The sequence below is a fragment of the Rhinolophus ferrumequinum genome, chromosome 12 (assembly GCF_004115265.2).
Source record: "Rhinolophus ferrumequinum isolate MPI-CBG mRhiFer1 chromosome 12, mRhiFer1_v1.p, whole genome shotgun sequence".
Taxonomy (NCBI): Eukaryota; Metazoa; Chordata; class Mammalia; order Chiroptera; family Rhinolophidae; genus Rhinolophus; species Rhinolophus ferrumequinum.
In genome coordinates this window covers 80,955,884-80,976,553 of record NC_046295.1, presented here as the reverse complement: position 1 = coordinate 80,976,553, position 20,670 = coordinate 80,955,884, and the positions used below count along the sequence as shown (strand labels likewise).

Sequence of the window (20,670 nt, the reverse complement as noted above, 5' to 3'; positions counted from 1 at the left end):
CAGGCGGTCCTGCAAAGCCAAACCAGGCAGAAGAAAGAAAGACGAAACAAAAGACCCTGGGGACCCTCCCCCTCCACTGCATAGGGAGGGTCATGCTGAGGGGACAGAGCCCCAGAGAGCAGTTTCCAGGCTCTCGGCCTCACGTGGAAAGGTGCTGGCTCGGGTGATAGATGGCCGTCAGCTGTGATTGGATGGCCATCAGCTGTGACCAGTTGGCCATCAACTGTAACCAGTGAGCCATTAGCCACAGATATAACTGCCAGGGCTATGTTGGTGGTTGGTTGGCAGAGAAGCGGACGGCGGGTTGCGGATCGTGTGGCTCCTGCTTCCTGTGTCTCCAACCCAGATGCCAGTGAGACTACAGTGGTGTGACTCCCCTCTCTATGGCTCCGTGGGTGTTCCTTTTTGGCCTCACCGTATCTTGCGTTCTTGTGCGGGGGGCGGGAGCTGGGCCCTGCATGACATGTGTTCACCCCGACACACAGGCCCAAGCAAGTGAGAGCTAAACGCATAAACCACTGGGTTATAGGGTGTGTCACTCGCTGTCATGGAACTGACACCAACATGGCCGCTTTCCCCGGGCCAGGGGCTGTCTGCCCCGTCCATCGCTGGGCCCCACTCCCGGCGTAGTGACACAGAAATGGAGGGAGACAAAGTGTGGTGGAGTGAGTGAGTGAGTGAAGGAATGAATGAAGGAGAGGGGGAGTGGCCCCACAGGGCGCCATCCTGGGCCTGGGGAAAGCTGTGGAAAGATCATGGGCCACAGAAGCAGGTCCTGTGGGCACTAGTGAGAAATCGCAGCCCGGGAGGACGAAAGGGGCTTAGGTAGAACGTGGAAGGACCGTGTTCTGATGGTTGGGGGGAACCAAGGGGTGCGGGATACAGGATCAACCCCAAAGGCTTTTAAGCAAAGCCGCCTGATCAGAGTGGTCCAGGCCTTGGGAAACCCGAGACCAGGCTGCAAAGGCCTCACCCAGGAGGGAGCCACCCTCGTTCTCCAAATTCTTTCCAGAATCTCCTCATCTGTGCCACAAGCAGGCATCTGGCATTTGACGTCATGATGCAACCTGGACATGCAACCCCGTCCCTGCCCCAGGATCAAGGAACAGCCACGAGAAGGGGTGAGACAAAGCCTCTCCTTGGGTGTGTACACAAGTTGCTGGTGCACATGGTGACAAAAGCCAGCAGGTGCAAAGCCTTCCTAGGTGGCTCTGGCTACAAGACAGGCATCTAGTGAGATCCCCCTTCATTATGTACCTTCTGGGGGTGTCAGCACTCGGTTTGAATCCTGCTGGGTCCCATCTGGCCATTCGAGGACACTTTTGCACCCAGATCCTCGCCCTATCTGGAACCAGAGCAGTTAGATGACAATAGTTTGTCCCCTGGCTCCCTCAGCCCAGTAGTTCTGGGGAGTGAGAGCGGCAGTGAGGCGAGGCCTGGGAGCACCGGCCCAGGGTGGGGGTCCAGAGCCCTGATGCGGCTGACCTCCGGCAGCTGAGCCCACCCCCGGCCTCCGCTCCCCTCTGGATACGGGGTCAACCGTCGCTCAGAGCACCGAGGAGGGGGCCTGTGCAGCTCTCAGGAACCAGCAGAGTTCTACGTAATCCACGTTTATTTTTAACAGGATTCAAAAGACAGTCTCTTTCTGCAGGTCAGAACTGGGCTGGAACGCTGCCTTCACTCGCATCTCACAAAACCGACCCAGCTGACTTCAGAAATCATTCCGGAGTACTAGTAATTAACAGGAGATGGGAAGTATGGCCACACCCAGCCCTTCACCTGCTCTGTTTCATTTCTCCCCCATCGGCCTTGGGTTCCCGGGTCTGTGACCATCCTCAAGCTCCAGGAGGTGGAGCCTCAGGGAGGTCAAGCACGTGCCGGAGGTCAAGGGGGCTCTTAGCTGGGGTGCACGGGGTGCTGCTCTCGGAGGTGGTCAAGGTCAGGGAAATTCCACCGGAGTCAGGAGGAAGGGACGCTCGGGTGAAAACTGCAACCAGGAAGAAAAGCCACGGAGTCTCCCCCTTGGCCGGTGGGAGAGTCTTAGTCCAATCGATGGCCTTGGCACAATGTGCATTAATGGATTTTAAAAACAAGCAATCTGACCCGGGGTACGGAAGCAGCGCTCAGCTATCCTGCTCTGGTCACATCCGGTGAGACACTTGCCTGTCCCAGGCGCCCTCTGGACACTACAAGTGCTGAGCCAGCCAGCCCTCCTTGTGTGCCCTCAGGGTGGGGGTGCTCTGGCCCCCCTCCCCCAGCTCTGCTCTGGTGCAAGTTGCCCTCCAAAGGCAGGGTGGGGGTGGTACCGGGATGCGTCATCACCACCCCGTCAGGAAATAAACACTGTTCACGGCTCAGTGCCTGGCTCTCCTCCAAGGCACTTCGACGGCTGACCTCATTTGGAACCAATTTCAGCGTTTTAATAAGCCCTTTGCTTTTCCGCATCTCTCTGGAGCTGTCATCCTTTGCACACTGTAATCCCCCACCGCTTTCGCCACGTGAGGCCAGCTCCACTGAGTCCCCACCCCCCGGACTGGAGCAGGTGGGGGGTGCTGAAGCCTGGTCGGTGACCTAAGCCAGAGAGCTCCCCAGTGACCACAGGGCAGCTGCAGCAGTGCCCTCTCTATCTAGGGTACTCTTGTGGCAGGAAAAATCCAGCATTCACCTGATGGAAACAGGAAAATGGGCTGTGAGGGACTGACCGGAGGCTATTGAGAGATGGAGACCCACCTCCGGGTGACACGTCTTCCTGGGGAGCTCAGGGCAGGTCCCTCACATCCACCCGTGTCCTGAACATGGTTGGTTGTGACATGAAGATTTAAGAAACGCACCCTCCCTAGTAGTCTCCTTACCCAGAGCAGGTTCTCCCAAGGATGAGGCTGCACCCACTCCCTCCAGTGTCTGCTCATCAGTGCAGGTGGCCCTGAGATTAGAAAGACACACCCAAGGCCCAGGGCACCGACGGGGTGGCCACTGCACAAGGCCGGGGCACACAGGAGCCTAGGGCACCCTGGGCATCTCAGCTCCTCCCCCACTGGCTCCCTGGCCAGGGCCCACACTGGCCTCAGAGCTGTGTGCCAAGGACGAGAGGATGCTGAGCCCAGGAGAGGCTGGCATCGTGGGCCTGGGAGTGACAACTCGTGAGAACACACCTCAGCAGACTTGGGGCCCAAGGTGGATGTTGGAGCACCCAGCCAGCTCCTCGGGTGGCCGGGCCACCTGGCATGATGCAGAGCAGCCTGGCTGTGAGGCCGCCACTGTCACTGACCTCAGGGGCCTGGGCATGGCCTCAGTCCCTTCTGTAGGATGGGGTCAGTGAGGGAGTATTGAGGGGGGACAGAATTCAAAAGGCCTACCCCCCCAGCCACATCCTCATACACACAGAACACATGTATACACACCCACACACCCATGGCCTCAGGTCCAAAGAATCTTACAAAGAAGCGTCCTCTCAGTCCTGCTTTGTTTCCTCTGTAAGGATGAGGAAACGTCCTCTTTCCTGAGTTTGGGGTGCCATTGCTCGATTTTTGTGTCTTTAGCTTTGCCAGAAAAGTGGCCGGTCGTCAGACAGTAGCCCCAGACTACACACCTCCCCAGAGAGGCCTGGAGCTCTGTACCTCACTTTCCCCATCTGTAGAATGGGAGCCGTGCCCTTTGGGATCAGCACTCAGTGACTGGGTCTGTCCTCCATAGACTCAGCTGGGACATCAGCAGGGGGCCTGGGCCCCGTGTGGTCCACTCCAGCTACTGCTCCCAGCACACGAGGCTGTCCCTCCCGCCTCCGACATGCCCTCCGGCAGCCTGAGCCACCTCTTCTTGGGGCCCAAACTCGGACGAGGCGAGAAGCCCAGTCGGCTCACAGGACAGCACGCATGTCACCCAGAAATCAGTCCACCCACCGTTGGCCCAGAGTCGGCCAGTCCAGTCAGATGACAACTGTCACACTGGGTGGTCCTGGCCCTGAGTCCAGCAAGACCCCTCTGCGCAGGTGCCGCCCGCCTGGCTCTGACATGACGATGCACACGTGGGGTGCTCTCCAGCATCTGTCCACTTAGCCCCCCACTCAGGGTCCTCTCGGAGGCCACAACCACCACCATTTCCCAGGTGAGGACCTCGAGACTCTCAGCCACAGACAAGGCCACATACGCAGTGGGTGATAAACCTGGAGGGGGGAGTCTGGGCTGAGCCCGGAGAGGAGTGGGAGAGGATGCCTGCCGTGCCCGCCCACACGATGGCCTCGGCGCACGCGCACCGCAAGCAGCGGTCGACTCGGCCCCCTGGCTGAGCTGATCCTCTGATGAGCAACCCCCAGACCCCTGCTCCAGCTCAGGGGCCACACCGCCCCACGCCCCTAAAGCTCGGGGCTGCCATACTTCAAGTGATACCGACAACTGCTGCCAGCAGCTGCCAAGCGTCATGGACCAGGCTGGTGCCACCCAGCCCAGGATCCTGTGACTTGTCCCCACTCCTTAAGCTGCAGCCAAGAGAAGGTGACTTGAGCCCCAAGGTTGGAGCAGCCCCCAGCCCACCCACCCCCATGCCCACTTTGGGGCAGGGTGGATTTGGAGAGCAGACCCCACAGATGCTCCAAGGCGGCGCCTGCCCGGCCAGCGCGGCTCCCTCCTGACCTCCGTGCCGAACGCCATCTGAGGTCCCGCTTGGGGCACAGATGACACAGAGCAGCTGTGTCTGCATCTGAGCGGGCTGGGGACACGGCAAGGGAGCGCTGTCCGCTGACATTTAGGTCATCGTCACCAGCAGCTCATGGCTCGTCCCCTGTGAGAGTGACAGAGGCGGAAAGACCGGGGCACAGTCCTTGCCCTCTCTGTGCCTTGTTCCCTCATCTCGCAGGGGGAGAGAGAACCACCCTCACAGGTGGGGCTGGGGGTTTGGGGCAGCGCCCCCACTCAGACGGGGCTCCTCGGGGCTGCCTGGCTGGTATTACTATTAAAATGAGAACATGCCCGAAACGTGTGACACGGAAAGTGAGAGTCCCCAGAATCCCATCCTCAAAAAATAACCACTATGAAGAGCTCAGTGCATAGTCTTTCAGAATTTCTTTTCAGTATTTAAAATATTTTTTTAATTTTGTTCATTATTTATCGTTCATTAGTTTATTATGTTTATTGCATAACAAAATTTACCAAACTAACCATTTTTAAGTGTACAGCTCAGTGACATTAGGTGCATTTCCATTGTTGTGCGGCCACCACCTCCATCATCTCCAGGATTTTCTCATCGTCCCAAATTGACACTCTGTCCTCATTAAACATTCACTCCCACCCCCCCAGTTCCACCCCCCCCAACATCTACTTCCTGTCTCTGAATCTGACTCCTCTGGGGACCTCCTGTGAGGGGGTCCTGCAGGGTTTGTCCTTCTGGGACGGGCTCGTGTCACTGAGCACAGTGTCCTCAGGGTCCATCCACATGGTAGCGGGTGTCAGGACCTCCTTCCTTTCCAGGGCTGTGACGCTCCACTGTGTGGAAGGACCCCGTTCAGTGTATCCATCCGTCTGTTGATGGGTGCCTGCTGTTGTGAATATCCTGCTATGAACGCAGATGCACAGATATCTGCTGAAGTCGTTGTTTTCAATTTCCTTGGGTTTGCTCCCAGACGTGGAACTGCTAGATCCTATGGTACTTCTGTGTTTGATTTCTCCAGGAACCGTGACTGTTTCCCATGGTGCACTGGACACTGTTTCCCACTGGCCTCTCCACACCGTTTTGGACGTGTGTTGGTTATCAGCACACCCAGCTCTACCTCGCTCCTCGGGTGACTTTTGATGTCCCACTGCATGACTGTACTCTAACTTATTAATCTGCTCCCTGTTGGTAAATGCTTGGGTGGTTTGCTTTTTAATTTAAACTCGTAGGGACAGTAGTGCAATGAATGTCCGTGCACGTCTGTCCTTGCACACTTGTGCCCAGGATTCTTTGGAATAAGCCCCTGGAAGTGGCACTGTGGTGCCAAAGGTACTTGGGCTTCCTGACTGAAGACACGTCCAAGGTTTAAAGACCTTCATCAAGGAGAGCATTCGGCCATTGGTCATTCATCCCCTGCCGAGGACAAGGCTGCCTCCCCAGAACAAATCGTTTCTTACAGGCGAGTAGGTTTCCACCTTGTTGATGGGCCAGATTCACTATTGGACCAGGCAGCTGCCCTCCAGCTGTAATCAGAGGCATCACATCCATACACACAAATCCAATAAAGCCCAGGGCTCGCCATCTGCTTTGCAAAGATGAGACTTGGGAAACGAGCAGGTCTCCACGCCCGGGGGGCCTCTGACATTCACACGGTAAGAAGGGGGCAGTGATCTGTACGCCCTGATCCAATTGTCCCCCCACTGATCAAGTTATGGACAGACTTGCCCAATAACACACTGGGGAAAAGGCGAATTAAACCGACCGGGACAGAGACCATCTGCTACACGTAGGAGGTGAGGAGGTGGTGGCGTGAGCTGGGGCGGGAGTGGATGGGGACATCCTTCTGCGTGGCACTTAGTCAATATCTAGAGGGACAGGGTGTCTTGGTAGGGCCGGCTTTATGCTGAGGTTCATGGCCAAAGGCCTGCTTCATCCCTGGCCTGTTTCATTCAGGTCTGCATGGTGGGATGCCTAGGCCACTGTGTGGTCACTGCTGAGGGATCCAGGCCCCTTCCAGGGGCGTGTAGAGGAGCACGTCTCATGGTGTCCCTAGGGCCAGTCTCCTGTCTAGTCCACTGACGTGATGCCCCCACACACCGTGGCTGCGGTCCTCTCTGTCTCAGCATGGAGCGGAGTCTTTCTAACCCAAACCAACCATCTTCCCCACATTTGGAGAAACAGAAGCTTCCGGAGGACACCTTGAGGGGCAAAGGGTAACTCCAGGTAAGCCGGCATCCCCACACGGGAGTAGATGTGACCATCCCTAGCTCCGAGAAGGGCCCTGCAAGTCATCGGTGACTTTTGTGGTTTCAGCACTTTGATTACTTTCTGCTGTATGGTCTCAGGATGTCATGTAGGTCCAAATGTTAGTCTCATGCAGAGTATCCTCCAGCATGAAGGGATGCTGCTGCCCTGGTCACTGGTGCTCGGTCCGTATGCAGCCCTGTGGAAGCCTCCCCTGCCCTGGAGAAGGCCTGTTGGGTGTCCAGGTCTCCTCAAGGCTGTTTAGTAGCATGTTGAGGCTTCAGTTAAATGAGAAACCAAGCAGACAACCCCCCACCACCAAATCTAACCAAGTACCAGAAAAAAACGTTTTAAGAAAAGAAATTCATAACAAAATTGTTTAAAAAAATGAAACAGTCTTTTCAGGGGATCAGAATCGTGTGGGAAGCACAGAAAAATGCAAAGAAACAAAATTAGAGACCACATTCCAGAAGATTCTCAGAGAGGACTGCAGAAGCAGCTCGAGACCCCCACGTCCAGAGCCATGAGCTAGGGTGCAGGGGCAGGTGGTTCCTTTGGCTGTTGTATCAGAACCAGCTACCTGACCGTTCACTCCTTTCCTGCCGTGTTGGGCAGCAGAAGCCCTCGAGCCTCTAGATTAAAGCCGAGAGTGGTCACCACGCAGGACAGTGACCAGGGAGCTCTGACATCGATGAAAGATAGGGACCCCCAAGCTAAGGGAACAATTTCCTGCCCACCTCTTCTGCATGCACGGACCTCCTCATCTTCCACCAGAGGCTCAGAAACAGATGCAGAGCGGCAGGGACCTTTAGTGAAAAGGGACTGTAATGAGAAACAGACGCACTGCCCACGTGAACGAGCACGGGAAGGAAAGCAAGCCCATAGCAGAGTGCCATCATCTCACAAACAGAAACTCCGACACCCAGGGACACGGCATTGATCGAATCAACGGAGGGAGACTTTAAAATAAGTATAATTACTATCTTTATAGAGATAAGAGGGGTTATCGTGTTCACGAGGCAAGAATGGGCTTTTATATAAAACAACTAATTAGAGAGCTTGGGAATTTAAAATAGAAGGGCTGAAAAGCCAAAAGGAGACATCTGAGGAGCAAACGAGTGAGCTGGAAGATCAGGCCAGGCGCTGCTCGAAGAATTTGTCTTAAAGGGCAAAGTGGTGGGAAATATAAGGGAAGAGGGGGTGGTTTGCGGGTAGCCCCAGATGCCCACAGCCATCTGATGGATTTTTGCAAAGTACAGGAGACAGGCTGGAGGGAAGAAAATGGCCAAATGTCCCAGAGCCACAGAAAGACACCCCCTTCAGCCTCAAAGACCTCACTCATCAAGTGCCGAGCAGAGCAAGTCACCACAGCCCACTCCAGACACGTGGTGGCATGTTTCCAGATCACCAGAAAGAGTGAAGGGGCTTCCAGGGAGAGCAAGGGAGAAGGAGAGAGCAAGAACCTGAGAGCAAAAGAGGGCAAAGGAGTAAGGGCGAGAGAGAGACAGGTCACCCGGGGAGGCCTATGAACTAGATCGATGGCAGCTTCCTAATAATGACACAAAATGACAGGAGACATGGATCTCTCCTTCCCAATTCTGAAAGAAGATGTTATAAATCTACCATCCCAGACCGAGCATTCTGGTGTGAGAGCAAAATAAGGACACTCTAACCTGCAAGGACTCAGAAATTTTACCACCACCCCCTTTCTGAAAGAGTTACCCAAGGGTGTATTCCAACAAAACAAAAGTCTTACCCCAAGAAAGAAGAGGACGGGGGACAGAAGAAATGATGGGGAGATAACAATCCAGGAGAAGACAAAGTGAAGTCGAGGTAGTTTTGTTATCAGGAACGGGGTCTAATGTCATCTTTGTATTATGAAATATTTCAAACCTAAGAAACATACAGAGAATGATATTGCAAATATTCGTGTGCTTTACGTATCTTTAATAGGTGCTTTACATATATTGGCTCATTTATTTTTTACACCAATCCTACGGGCAGTATTAATCCTATGAGCAATAATAATTGGCCCATTTTACAGGTGAAGAAGCTAAGGCACAGAGAAGGCAAGCAACTTGTCCAAGGGGACATAGCGAGGGACTGACAGAGCTGGGATTTGAACCCAAGGACAGTCTGCTCTACTTCACCAGATGTCATTTCTTCAAAGGACTCTACAATTCAATCTGAATTAAAGCCCCCAAAGGGTTCACAGCCTCATATGCTGATTATACAGATCATTCAGATGAGGAAAAAACTCAAGAAAATTTTGACAGCAAGATAAAAGAACACTGACGGGCATTTCGTCCTTCCAGATAACTGTTGAAAAGTTGTGTCTGTCACATGCCTGGGAAGGGGAAGGGAGTAGAGAGACTGGACAGCAAAGGTCTGGAAAGAGCCCTGTGCATATGGAAAGTGATTCATGATTGAACGCGATTTCCACCTCAATAGGGAATGAATGGGTGACAACTGGATATTCATGTGTAAAACAGAAAGAAAAAAACAGGTAGGCCTCTAGCTGATACCGGAAAAATCCTAGATGGGTCAAAAACTAAACATAAAAATCAAAACTGTACAAATTGTAAGAAAAATATTGTCTACTTTTATCCTCCTTTCAGAAGCCCAGAAGGGAAAGACTGTCAGATCTGCTGCATGAAAACTGTCAGCCTCAGCACGAGGGCAGACCCCAAACAAGGTGAAGATGGACGCCAACCTGGGAAGAAACACGTGTAACCCATAAAACAGATGAAGGATTCACATCCGGAATATGTAAAGAGCGTCTACAGATCAACAGGAAGACACAAAGGCTCAGAAATGGAAAAAATGGGCACATGATATGAGCAGATGTAGGAGAGGCTTCTGAGTCTCAGCAGGCAAAGGCAGAGTCAACCAAGGAGAGAGTTTTCCACTGACAAATCGGAAGAAATTGCACAGATTGACGACACCCAGTGTTGGTGAGGACGCTGGGAGATGGTCCCTGCGCAGCGTGGTTGGAAGGAGGGCACATCAGGCAAGGTCCCAGAGGGAGAATGACAAGGTGAGGTAAGCCACCAGGTGAGGGGCAGGGACCAGGTGCGGTTCCCACTCGCAGGCCTGGAGGGGTGAGGAGACAGTTGGGTCAGAGGAGCTGGGACGTGGATGGAGAGACACACCTCCACCTGACATGGTCCTACAGAGTGGGGCCCGGGGTATAGACACCCCTACCGCTCTCCCCTTCAGCCTGCACTCACCTCTGGTGGGGGCCCCCTTGGCCACACTCGTGGGAGACTGGACGGCACAGGAGCCTGTGCTGACATCCGTAGAGAAGCAGCCGCCATTCCCTCTAACACATGGCTTTCTTGCCCACTCTCACAGGCTGCACGCCACCACACGTAAAAGGGGCCGGAGGGGTGGGGGTCCTGGTGCCAGGTTTCACGAGGGAGAACTGACAGTCAGCCCAAGCAAGACCCACTCTGGCCTGAGCCCCGACCCCAGCTCACGGGGTGGGAGCCCCCTGGGAGGGCCCACAATGGAGGCAGGGATTCGCGGCAGCAGAGGCCGGTTCCCAGCTCCTCCGAGGGGAGCACATCTGTCTCATAAACCTGACAGGGTTTCAGAGCTGCCACGTCTCCCGTGTGAAACACAGGCCACTGTTCCATTTGCTTTGTGCTGGTCTAGCTGCCCTGAACTTCTCATCAAAACAGGACAGAGCAAAAGCAAATGAAAACGATGCAGGGGGAGAGACCAGCGAGCGTAGGGAAGGGCAGCAGTGTCCTGTGTGATTGTAGTTTTGTAACAAGGACAGTGGTCTGCGCGTGCCTTCCCCCATTCAGGAGCCATACTGCGCCCCAGGCTTTCAGAAGGGGGCACGGAGGGTGCACTGGGGACAGGAACCACCAACAGAGAGAGCTGTCTCCCTTCTGTAATGTGCCAACCCCATTTTGGGGTGACAGTGGGTCAGTGATGAGACCAAGGACGGCGGTGGGGGGCACGTGGAGGGCAGGCTCCCTGGCTGGCCCTTCTCCTCGCTGCCACGTTTCCTGCTGGGATTCTGCAGCATAGAGACCGGCCTGGGCTGGAAGCCCTGTGTCAGCCGGCCCTGGCTTGGAGGCGCATAGCCGCTCCATTTCAGTGCGGCACGCTAATGCACCTCCAGATGTTCTCCCCAAAGTCTCGGTGCCAGCTGCTCCCCACCCCCATTCTCCTGGGCCAGAGCGTTGCCAAGGAAAAGACTGAGAACACAAAGGACTTTCCATAGCCCAGGGGAGGAGAGAGGACCTGCGGGGCGGGCCCAGAACGGGTACACCCCGAGTCATGGGGTGATAAGTGGGCACACGCCATAGGCTGGGGGCTGAGGGTGGAATGCCAGCTCTCCTCCAGGCTCCCTCAGAGGCAAGGAGGCTGTCTGGATGCGGCCCCTATCCACCCACCCATTCAGGATGGATGAAGATGGCAGGACTGGGCTCCAGAGACAAGCACCCAGGCCCCGGGCTAGAACACTGGGAGGGAGAGGGGGGACTTGGGGCCCAGCCAGGCTTTGTTTCCAAGGCAGCCACAGCCTTTCCCTCCAGCTCCTGCTGCTCATAGAGCATCCGGGCTGGGTCGGGGCCAGCTGAGCCTGGGCAAGCCTGAGGGTCACCGCACCCTCACGCTATGAGCTGAGCAGATCTGCAGAGCTCGGAGCTGCACCCGCGAAACTGAGGCTTGGAGAGGCCACGTGAAGGGCTTGTGTCCGCCCACCTAGTAAGAAGGGGCTGGGTTGGAGGGAGCCCCACTCTGTCCACCTCCAAACCCCCGTCTTCCCACCACCCTGCCCCAGAGCAGCGTGGGGCTTTGTTTGGCCAGCCCAGAATGTGGGCCAGACCCCGGGTGGGCACGGGAGGTGGCAGCAGATCCATTAGGGCATCAGTTCTGAGAGAGCAGCACTGGGCCTGACCTATTCACCCCTGCACCCCAGCACACAGTAGGTGCTCAATAAATGAGTCAGTCTGACCCGGCACCTCGGCTTTAGGTGCTCATGCTCAAATAGAGTTAAACAATGACAGAAAAGGTGACATTAGAATTTTAATAAAAGTGCTATGTGAGCACAGAAAACACTTTTGAAACCCCCAACTTCCTGGAGGCTGCAACATTCGAGCTGGGTCTTGAAGAATGCATAGGAGTTCGTCAGATGGTGACAGGCAGAAAGGGTGTCTTGGACCAGAGGCATGGAAGTAACATTGTGCATGGAAATGACCAGTCCTGGGGTGTGGCTGGGCTGAGGCCTGGGTAGGGGTGGTAGGACCAGCCTGCACTGACAGCTGAGGTTGCCCTCCATCCTGGTGGTTGAAGGGGACAGCCAAGGAGCTCCTGCAGGGGAGGGCTCGCTGGCGTCTGTGGCTGAGTGAGAGGTCCTGACGTGTGTGGGATGGCGTGGGGTGGGGGAAGGCTCCAGCTATGGTTTTGAGTAGTCCACCTGTCCCCGGGGTAGATGGGTTCAAACACGCTCTGCCCTTCCTGCCTGGGGAGCCCAGTGGTGGGGGAAGGCCTCTGGGCCAGGAGTCACCAGAGTGGCTCATTAACTCTGCCTCCTGGCCAGTTACTGCCTTAGTTCCCTCATCAGTCCAGCAGGAAGAGTCATGGCGGCCCGTGGTCTCAGAGTGGGGTGTCAGGAGTAGAAGGAAGCTTTGCTTCTGACCATGCCTAGACTGCGTGGCTGGAAATCTAGGACCAGCAGCGAGCCTCAGGCAAACGCTTTCTCAAACCAAGTTCCTTTATTCATTCAACAAACAGCTGCGGCGTCTGTGCATGTCTCCCCATTTTACCATGTGGAGGCTGCCTCGGGCCAGCAGGAGTTATTTGCCCAAGCACAGACCCATACATAGGTGATGCCCCAGGCCATCCCGATGGGTGGGGCAGGCAGGGGTAAGGCCAGGGCAGGAGGGAGCCTTGGCTCCCCTCACCGCACCCTGTGCCCTTCCATCTGTAACTGGCCCCATCCTTGGTCTGCCACGCTCATTGCAGCTTCCCCAGTGTTTTTTAACCCCGCTGTCCCTCTCTTTCTCTCCTAAACCCTCCCTTCTCCTCATCCCCAGTCCAAATCTGCCAGGGCAGCAGCGCAGGTGGCAGTGATGGATTCTGACAAGAGAACGACAGCCAAGTCCGTGTTTTCCTTCTTTGTGCCCCAGAGAGGGTCATATGCTCTAGGGCCTTGGGCGGCAGAGCTGCACACAGCACCTCGCCCACTGTCTGAGAGAAGACACTGCTCTTTCTCCGCTGCAATGAGAGGGTTCCAGCTTCGCACGGCGTCTTATTGTCCTGTCATGATGTTTGCCAGTGTCAGTCACAGAGGGCACTCCAGCGTCATCCTGGGTTAATAGAAGCAGACAGGCTTTGGAGAGATTGCTTTAATTTTAGGTTTCCATACTCCAGTAAGCAATCTCTTATTTTTATCCCCTACTTTTGGCAGGATGGACTGAAAGACACGCAGCAGCGTAGGATATGCTCAGAGTGGACTTTGGAGTCAGATGGGTCCTGGCCGTGGCGTAGCCGCGGGCACGCCATTCACCTCCTCCAAGTCTCAGTTTCTTTACTGTAAAATGGGTACGATAAAAGAATAGTTTCTCATTTCACTCAGCTGTCAAGAGAGCGTAATGGTAGTAAGCAGGCAAGAAATGTCAACTCCTGCTCGGGTCCAGCTCCACCCATTCAGGGGACCCTGTGTCATCAAGCATGGAAACCCCACCTGCCCCTGAGCTCCCACATAACAGGGGCTTTTGCCTTTGTCTCTGCATCCAGAGTGCAGGCATGTGAATGAATGAATGAGTGAATGGCCTGGATTTGCTCAAGCTGTGGGAAGTGGCTGGGCTGGGAGGGTGAAGGTCAGATCATGAGTGCTTTGTGAACGCTTCTCCAGAGAAACAAATCCCGGAAAGGGATCTGTAGCCGCCCCCTCCCTCTCTGCCACCCTGGCAGGACTCACAGAAGCCCTGAGGGACCCTTAACTGACCCCGAGCTCCTCACTTGGTGCCATCTTCTCCTCCAGCATCCTGGAAGAGTCCTAAAGAATGAACGTATCAAGCTGTCACGACGTTTTAAGATGTTGCAGTAATTGAAAACCACCAGTGATTTCTGTTCCAGCAGACGAGGCTGTCTTTTCAAACCAGGGCAATGGAAACACCTCACACACCATGTGTGCGCCCGAACACTCATAGGCACGGACGCCCACTCCCGTTCCCTTGCGTGGAGAGAGTGTGGTTGTCCAATCCTCTCGCTCTCGCACACTTCCATGCCTTGTTACTCTCCTGGTCACGTCCAACAGACACCCAATCCAAAAGCCCTTGATTTAGGATGTGAGACATTCTGCTCGTCTTGCAATATTAGAAAACAACAATAATAATTCATCTACTCTCTAAATGAGCTTGACCTGGATGGATTATTTGACGTCCGTGGGGCCCAGTCAGTCAACAGCAGAACCCCTCAGGAGTGCAGACTGGGAAAAGGAAACAATTGAAATAACAAAGGTTAATTTATTAATTGCCTAAAGGCACGGGTATTTCCCATAAGCAGGTGCTGGTGGAACCAGCAGTGGCCCAGTGCCAATTTGGGGAAAGGACCTTGGAAGGCTCACATCTTTTGGCGCCCTGAGCTCCGCCGGCAGCTGAAACGGGGGGCGGGGGTCCCCATTCTGACCGGCCATCAGCTGCTCTTCTGAGATCTCGTGGACGTCCAAGACTGGAAGGGCTCCCCAGGCCAGCTCGTCTCCACTGTGAGTGAACGGCCAGCGCTGCTTGGACACGTCTGGAGATGGTGAACTCAACCCCTCCTGAGAGTTCCCAGAAAGAGAATTGGAAAGGCTCGCGGCCTTTCTTCTCACGTCCTGGCAGAAGCTGCTCCTCAAACACTGAGCTCCCCAGCTTCTCCGCAGGACGAGACTCAGCTGAGAAACAGCCGCTGGGTCTGTAGCCTCTGCTCCTGAGATCCCGAGTGTGTATGTGTGTCTGTGACTGTGTGGGGTGTGGCTGTGACAGTCGTGTCCCCATAATCACTAGTGTTACTTTTCCTACACATCAGTGTGTGTGTAGGGAGCACAGCCAGTTGCAGAGCCCTAGAGAGAAACAGACACTGGTCAAGCCTCAGGCCCTCCCCTGCCGGCTACCCACACTTGCCCCCAAGAAGCACATGGACATCAAGGCCCCGTCTTCATAGCATTAGCTGGTCTTACCAACACCCCATTCGCCCTGAGTGAAAAACCAACCCTTGTAAACTGCCACACATGTTCCAATGTGTTGGGGTTTTTCAACCAACTTGGCCATCTGTTGGATTTGAGTTATATCCGTGACACCCTGTGTTGTGGTGGGTGCTGCGATGGGGACACGGTAGTCCCTGTCGACTGCCGTGACCAGGCGACAGAAAAGCACCTTGTGATGGAAGGCGTGCATGGGGAGGCGTGGCGCCGTCCTCCCTCCCCCAGGCCCGTTTTCCGCCACCCTGAAGAACTGTGTGTAACTTGAATCTCTTTTCGCACGCACCATGGGAACTTGCTATTTAAGGAAACCTGATGGTGAGTTGTTTCTATAAAGTCTGACCAGTGACTCCTCATTTTCCTCTTATTTTTATTTTTGGAAGTGGGGTTGTTGCTTAAAACCATTCTTGGTCACACAAAGCATGATTTTGGTAGTGACCGCTAGGCACCGTTAACCAAATAAAACCCATTCGGTGCAGTCACCTCCTTGCTGGCTGTGTGGCCCAAGGGTAAGCCACTTCACCCCTCCACGAAAGAAAGCTAAGAAAGGCATCTACCTTACATGGGGGGGGATATTCAGTCCCGGGTTCAATGAAATGGGCTCAGATGGCATCATCATTAGTGCCAGGAGCCCACCTCCCTGCACAGAACGGGAAAGAAACCCCGTACTTCAGGGGGGTCTTCAACTGCCCAGACCCACGGCTGCAAAATTCCACAGTGCGCAAGTGAGAAGCAGACAGGGGAAGGACTGGAAGGGCATTGAAACTGGTTGGTAAAGAGGGTTTGGCAGTGATGCTCCTTTTAAAATTCTTGGCACACGTTTGCCAAGATCTAAGCAATCCTGAAATTAAAATAATAATAAAAAAAAGTCGCTCCGTTGTCATAATGGGGATTTTGACTGAAAATGTTGATTTAAAGGATATCCGTGCTGACTACTAGGGTCTGATTGGCTGGCTCTCTCCTGGCTTTCACTTTCACTCCCTCTCTCTCTCTCTCCTTATATGGAATTTCTATTAATGTTTTCATCCTTTTTCCTAGCTTGGGGAGAATGTGGAAAATCTGGATGGAAGGAGGGTGTTAGGAGCTCGTGTTTGGGAGTCAGTCCAACCCCACTCTGGCCTGCTGCTCTTAAGCCTACATCTCCCCTGCAAAACTCCGGTAACAATTGTACCTGTCTCATCAATTGCTGAGCAGACTCAATGAGACAATGAAGGCAACAGGTTCAGCTTTGTGTCGAGCATATTAAGCACATAATGAGTGATGCTTATCATGAGAGAAGTGCCTGGTGGAAGCAGGGACTGCACACAGTTAATGAATCAAGCACAGTCACTGGTCCCTTAGGAAATGAGGCAGGTGATGTTTAATTATGCTGCTTGGCAGGAACAGAGATACACACGGAGGCAGGCACCAGCTCTTGCCATTAGTGATGAGGAATGAGGCACTTGCCAGGGTCAGAATGACTTGAATAACTCTGGGGAACCAGGCATTGACCCTCGCTAGGGGACCCAGCAGGGGGAGGCAGCTGGCAGGACACTTAGCGTCTGTGTGTTTGGCTTGTAAGCCCTCACCGTATTGGCCCTTTGGTGTGACTCTGAGCAAGCTGCTTCCCCTTCTGTCTCCAGCCCACCTGTAAGGTGGGAATGCACTCCAAGCAGGTCACTTTAGCCCCTCTGTCTTTCCTCAGTATTCTCATCTCCAGAATGGGGGTGAAGCAAAAGGTTTTTCCTACCACGATCTGGCTTCTTATAGAGAACTTAGGGGTCAATAAAGCCAGCATTCATTAGCCCTTTCAAGGCACCAGACACAGTTCTTAGGGCTTTGCATATTCTAGCTCAAAGCCTTTTAAATCCAAGACCTCTCTCAGGTCAGGGGCCCTATGGCTGCAGCCTGCTCTCGAGTTTCTGCAGAGACAGGGATCACTCACTGCATCCTAGGTCACTCCTTTCAGGTGAAAGGACCTTACGTTAAAAACTTCTCCCTGGTACCCAGCGCGAATCTGCCTCGCTTTAACTTTCAGTCTTAACTCTGCGCTTTGGGGTCCCAAGGAAGCAGTCTGCTCCCTTCCCCGTGGATGCCCTGAGAGACCCCCAAGGCAGCTGCCATGCCCTAAACCCCCACCAGCCCAGAGCAGAACAAGCACTGCCCTTTGTCTACTTGCCCTGTGGTTGCTAACCAAGAGAATGGAAGCAAATGACGATAGAGGCGAGCGTTTAGTAAGCACTCCTTGTGTGCCAGGCTCCTGGATGTCGTTGAATTTCATTCTCAGACCAACCTTACAGGCTCTGCTGTGGCCCATTTTGAAGGTGAGAACCAGAAACTCCTCGAGTGAGGGACTTGCCCCAAGGTCGCACTGTGGATAAGCAGCCACAGCTTCAGCCTGACTCCAAATCCCAACGCTGTGGAATTGGGGGCTCCAGGGAAGCAGGCGAAGAGCAACCGGAGCCCTGCGGGGCTCGGGTGCGGTGGGGAGTCCCCAGGCGGGCGGGAGGTCGCGCAGCCTCAGCCCAGAGCTGACGAGTCGTCAGCACCAGGGACAGCTCCCGGGGCCTCTCCCCGCAGCCCCCGACGACGGCGCGCGCAGGGCCGCCGGCGCGCGCTCCCCACGCGGCTCGGGCGCGCTCCTCCCCGCCAGCGCGCGCGCCCCGCGCCCGGGACTAGGCTGGAGCCGCGCGCGTGCCGCTCGCAGGGAGCCATCCTGGCGGTCCCGAGCCGCGGCCGCAGCCGGAGCTAAGAGGCTCCCGCCTGGGCACACAGTCGCCACGCGCCGGCCTCCGGGGCCTCTCCAGCGCCCGCCTTGCCCGCCCGCCCGGCCCGGCAGGCACCGCAGCGGTGGCCTGGGCATGAGTGGCCGTTACTAGCTGCGCGCTGCCTGAGACGGACACCGGACCGGCCCGTCACGTGCGTCCAAGTCCTCGGCGGGCCGGGGCACCGCTGTTCCCATGGTTCAAGGTAAGGGCCCGAGCGGGCGCGCGAGTCACGGGGCATGAGGGCAGAGGTCGCAGGCGGGAAGGTCCGACTGGGTGCCCACCTCGTTTGGGGCGTCCACAGCAGCCTGTCCCGGCAGCGTTGCACTGAGAGGTGCCTGGCCGGCGTCACCCGTCCCATGTCCGGCCCCCTCAAAGTGCAGCCCTGTCAAGGAGGCAGTGGACAGAGACGCAGGTGGGCAGCGAGGGCCTGAGGGAGAGGCAGGGTCACCCATTGTGCCAAGGGAAATTGGGGAGGGAAAGTTTCAGAGAGGAGCCTCGCTGTCATTCTCTCTGCTGCCAGGAGCTGGGACCATTTACTGAGACTTGCCTTCTGCCAGACGCTGTGCTGGGCTCTGGACCTGCGTAATCACTCAGTCGGTTGGCTGGATGCCCATGAGAAAGGGGGCATTGGCCCTACTTGACAGATGAGGAAACTGAGGCTCAGGGAAGTTTGGTCACTTGTCCAAGGTCACATAGACGTAAGTGGTAGAGCTGGCCTCCGACACACCATCCTCTGCACCCACCACCCACCTCATGCCCACATTTGTCTGTTTGAAATCTCTGCCTAAACGGGGAGAGGGAGCCCCAGACTGTCATTTGGTTCTTCCCGCCGGAAACGGAAAGACTCTGTAAACACCAAAAATCCAGGAGAGATTTCCTGTCCACACTCCCGTCTCTGCCAACTCACCCCACTCGGCGTCCTGTAGTCCCAAGGCCAGGGACCCCGTGGGCCCAAGAGGTCCTGCCACCTTATGTCTCATGGCTGTTCCTGTGGCTCCTAGACGACACCCTCCAGGGGCAAGTTCACGGACCTTTCTTAAGGATAAGGGAGCGTCCAGGGAGCCTTAGCCCCAGCATTCCCCCCTTGGTTGTTCCCCAGGAAGCTGGAGCTCAGGAAAGCCAGAGGGGTCACCCTGCCAGCCTTCCCCCCAGCATTTCCCTCTGCCCAGGCCAGGCTCTTAGGGGTTTCAGGCACAATGAGAACGTCCAGCCCCAAGAAAGTTCAGGCTTGCGAGGAAATCATGCATGTCCATCCTTCCTCCTTCCCCTCTCCCAGGGCCGTTGAGGATGGAGTCTATGACCAGGGCTCTTCTTACCTACACAGGTGGGTGCAAGCAGCTTCTGGGCTGGGAGGAGGGGTTGACTGTAGTCCTCTGTGCACTGACGACAAGCTTTCTAAACTGCTGGGGTGCTGGAACTTGTGAAAAATCTCTCACTCCTGAGTCTGGGCTCAGGCAATGTGGGGTTTTGTTCACTCTGCACTTGGCAGTGGTGTGTTGAGCACCTGCATGATGGTGTGGAAAAAGCAGGGTGACCCTGTGCCCTGAGTCCTGCTGAGTTTCCATCTCCCCATCAACTGACTTTCCAACAGGACTGACTGGTCCAGATTCACTTGGAAAGCTTGGAAATGGCCTCCTGAAGGGTTTGGGGGTCTGGGAAGGACCCACAGACTCTCCCAGCCTCAGTGACCCCAGATGCAGGGGGTCGGTGTGGGGAGCTCTGGGAGGAGCAGCTGGCCTCCCTGCAGCTCACTGACACTCCCTACTTGGAGCATTGGCACATGGAATTGCCACCGCTTCTTCATCCTTGTCTCTCCAGCAGGGAGGGGACGGCTTTGAGCCCCCAGACACACATTGCTTATGCCAGCACAATCGTGGGACGTGAACAAGGGCACTCAGGGAAATGTAGGCACAGCTGAAGGAGCCAAGACTTATCCCAGTTCTGTCTGCCTTTCTGGGTGACCTTGGACAAGTCACTCTCCCTCTCTAGACCTGTCTCCCATCAGAGAAATGATGGGGCAGATCATGATATGTCCCTGATGGGCCATTACTGCCCTGTTCATCTAAGCCCTGATGGAGGCGTGAGGCTGGGAGGAGCTGCAGTATCAGGGCTGTGCAGGGCGGTTTTGAAATCTTGGGGCTGACCTGAGTCCAAGCCCCCAGTCTTGCCAACCCCACTCCCCACTCAGGCGATCACTCTGGTCTTGCATGTTTGGAGGCTGGCTCTCAATTGCCGATTCCTGGTGCTGGTTCTGGGTGAGCCACACAGCCTGGCTGGCCTGGAGGTTTCATGGCACCGGGACCCACTCCCGCCGAGAGGCCTCTGGGCTCCTGCCACGTGGGCTTGCTCCACAGAGTGATGGCAGCAGGATCCAGCAAGGAATAATTACAGCGCTCGGGAGGGGCCAGAGAGCGGGAGAGATTTATTACATCTCAGTAGACGACAGCTGACTCGAGGCTCTCCGGGCAGGAGGCGAGGCAGAGTGGCAGCCGGCCCTTGTCCTGTTCTCTGCGCAGCTCCGACCCTGCCACTCTCCCCGACAGGGCCAGTCCGCATCTGTGCGTCAGTAAAAAGGCAATTTGTGTAGGTGAGAGAGTGGGTTCCGGGCTCCCTCGGGCAAACCACTCGGACTCCTCATGTGTGAAAATGGGCGTCCTTCTGCCTTCCCCACAGGCACAGGGTGGACAACTGAGAACCCCCGGCATCTGTTCCCGGGGGCAGCTCCACGGACGCCATGCGCCTGGGGCTTCTCAGCCTGGCTTTGCTGCTGCGCCTGGAGCTGGCTTTCCCTGTGGGGTCTCTGTCCCTTAGGATTTGCTTCGCAGGGGATTT

General features: G+C 55.5%; 1 protein-coding gene across 3 annotated transcripts in view; it reads left to right on the top strand.

The window, feature by feature from the left end:
* The first annotated feature begins 17,761 nt into the window (after positions 1 to 17,761).
* Positions 17,762 to 20,670, top strand: part of FAM163B (family with sequence similarity 163 member B) — a 29,395-nt gene continuing 26,486 nt past the window's right edge. For 2 of the 3 annotated variants that reach the window (XM_033122172.1, XM_033122173.1), the window contains exons 1-2: positions 17,762 to 18,040; positions 19,115 to 19,162. The gene's annotated coding sequence lies outside the window, so the exon portion shown is untranslated. The remainder of the gene's footprint in view (positions 18,041 to 19,114; positions 19,163 to 20,670) is intronic. The other variant, XM_033122171.1, reaches the window with a different exon arrangement.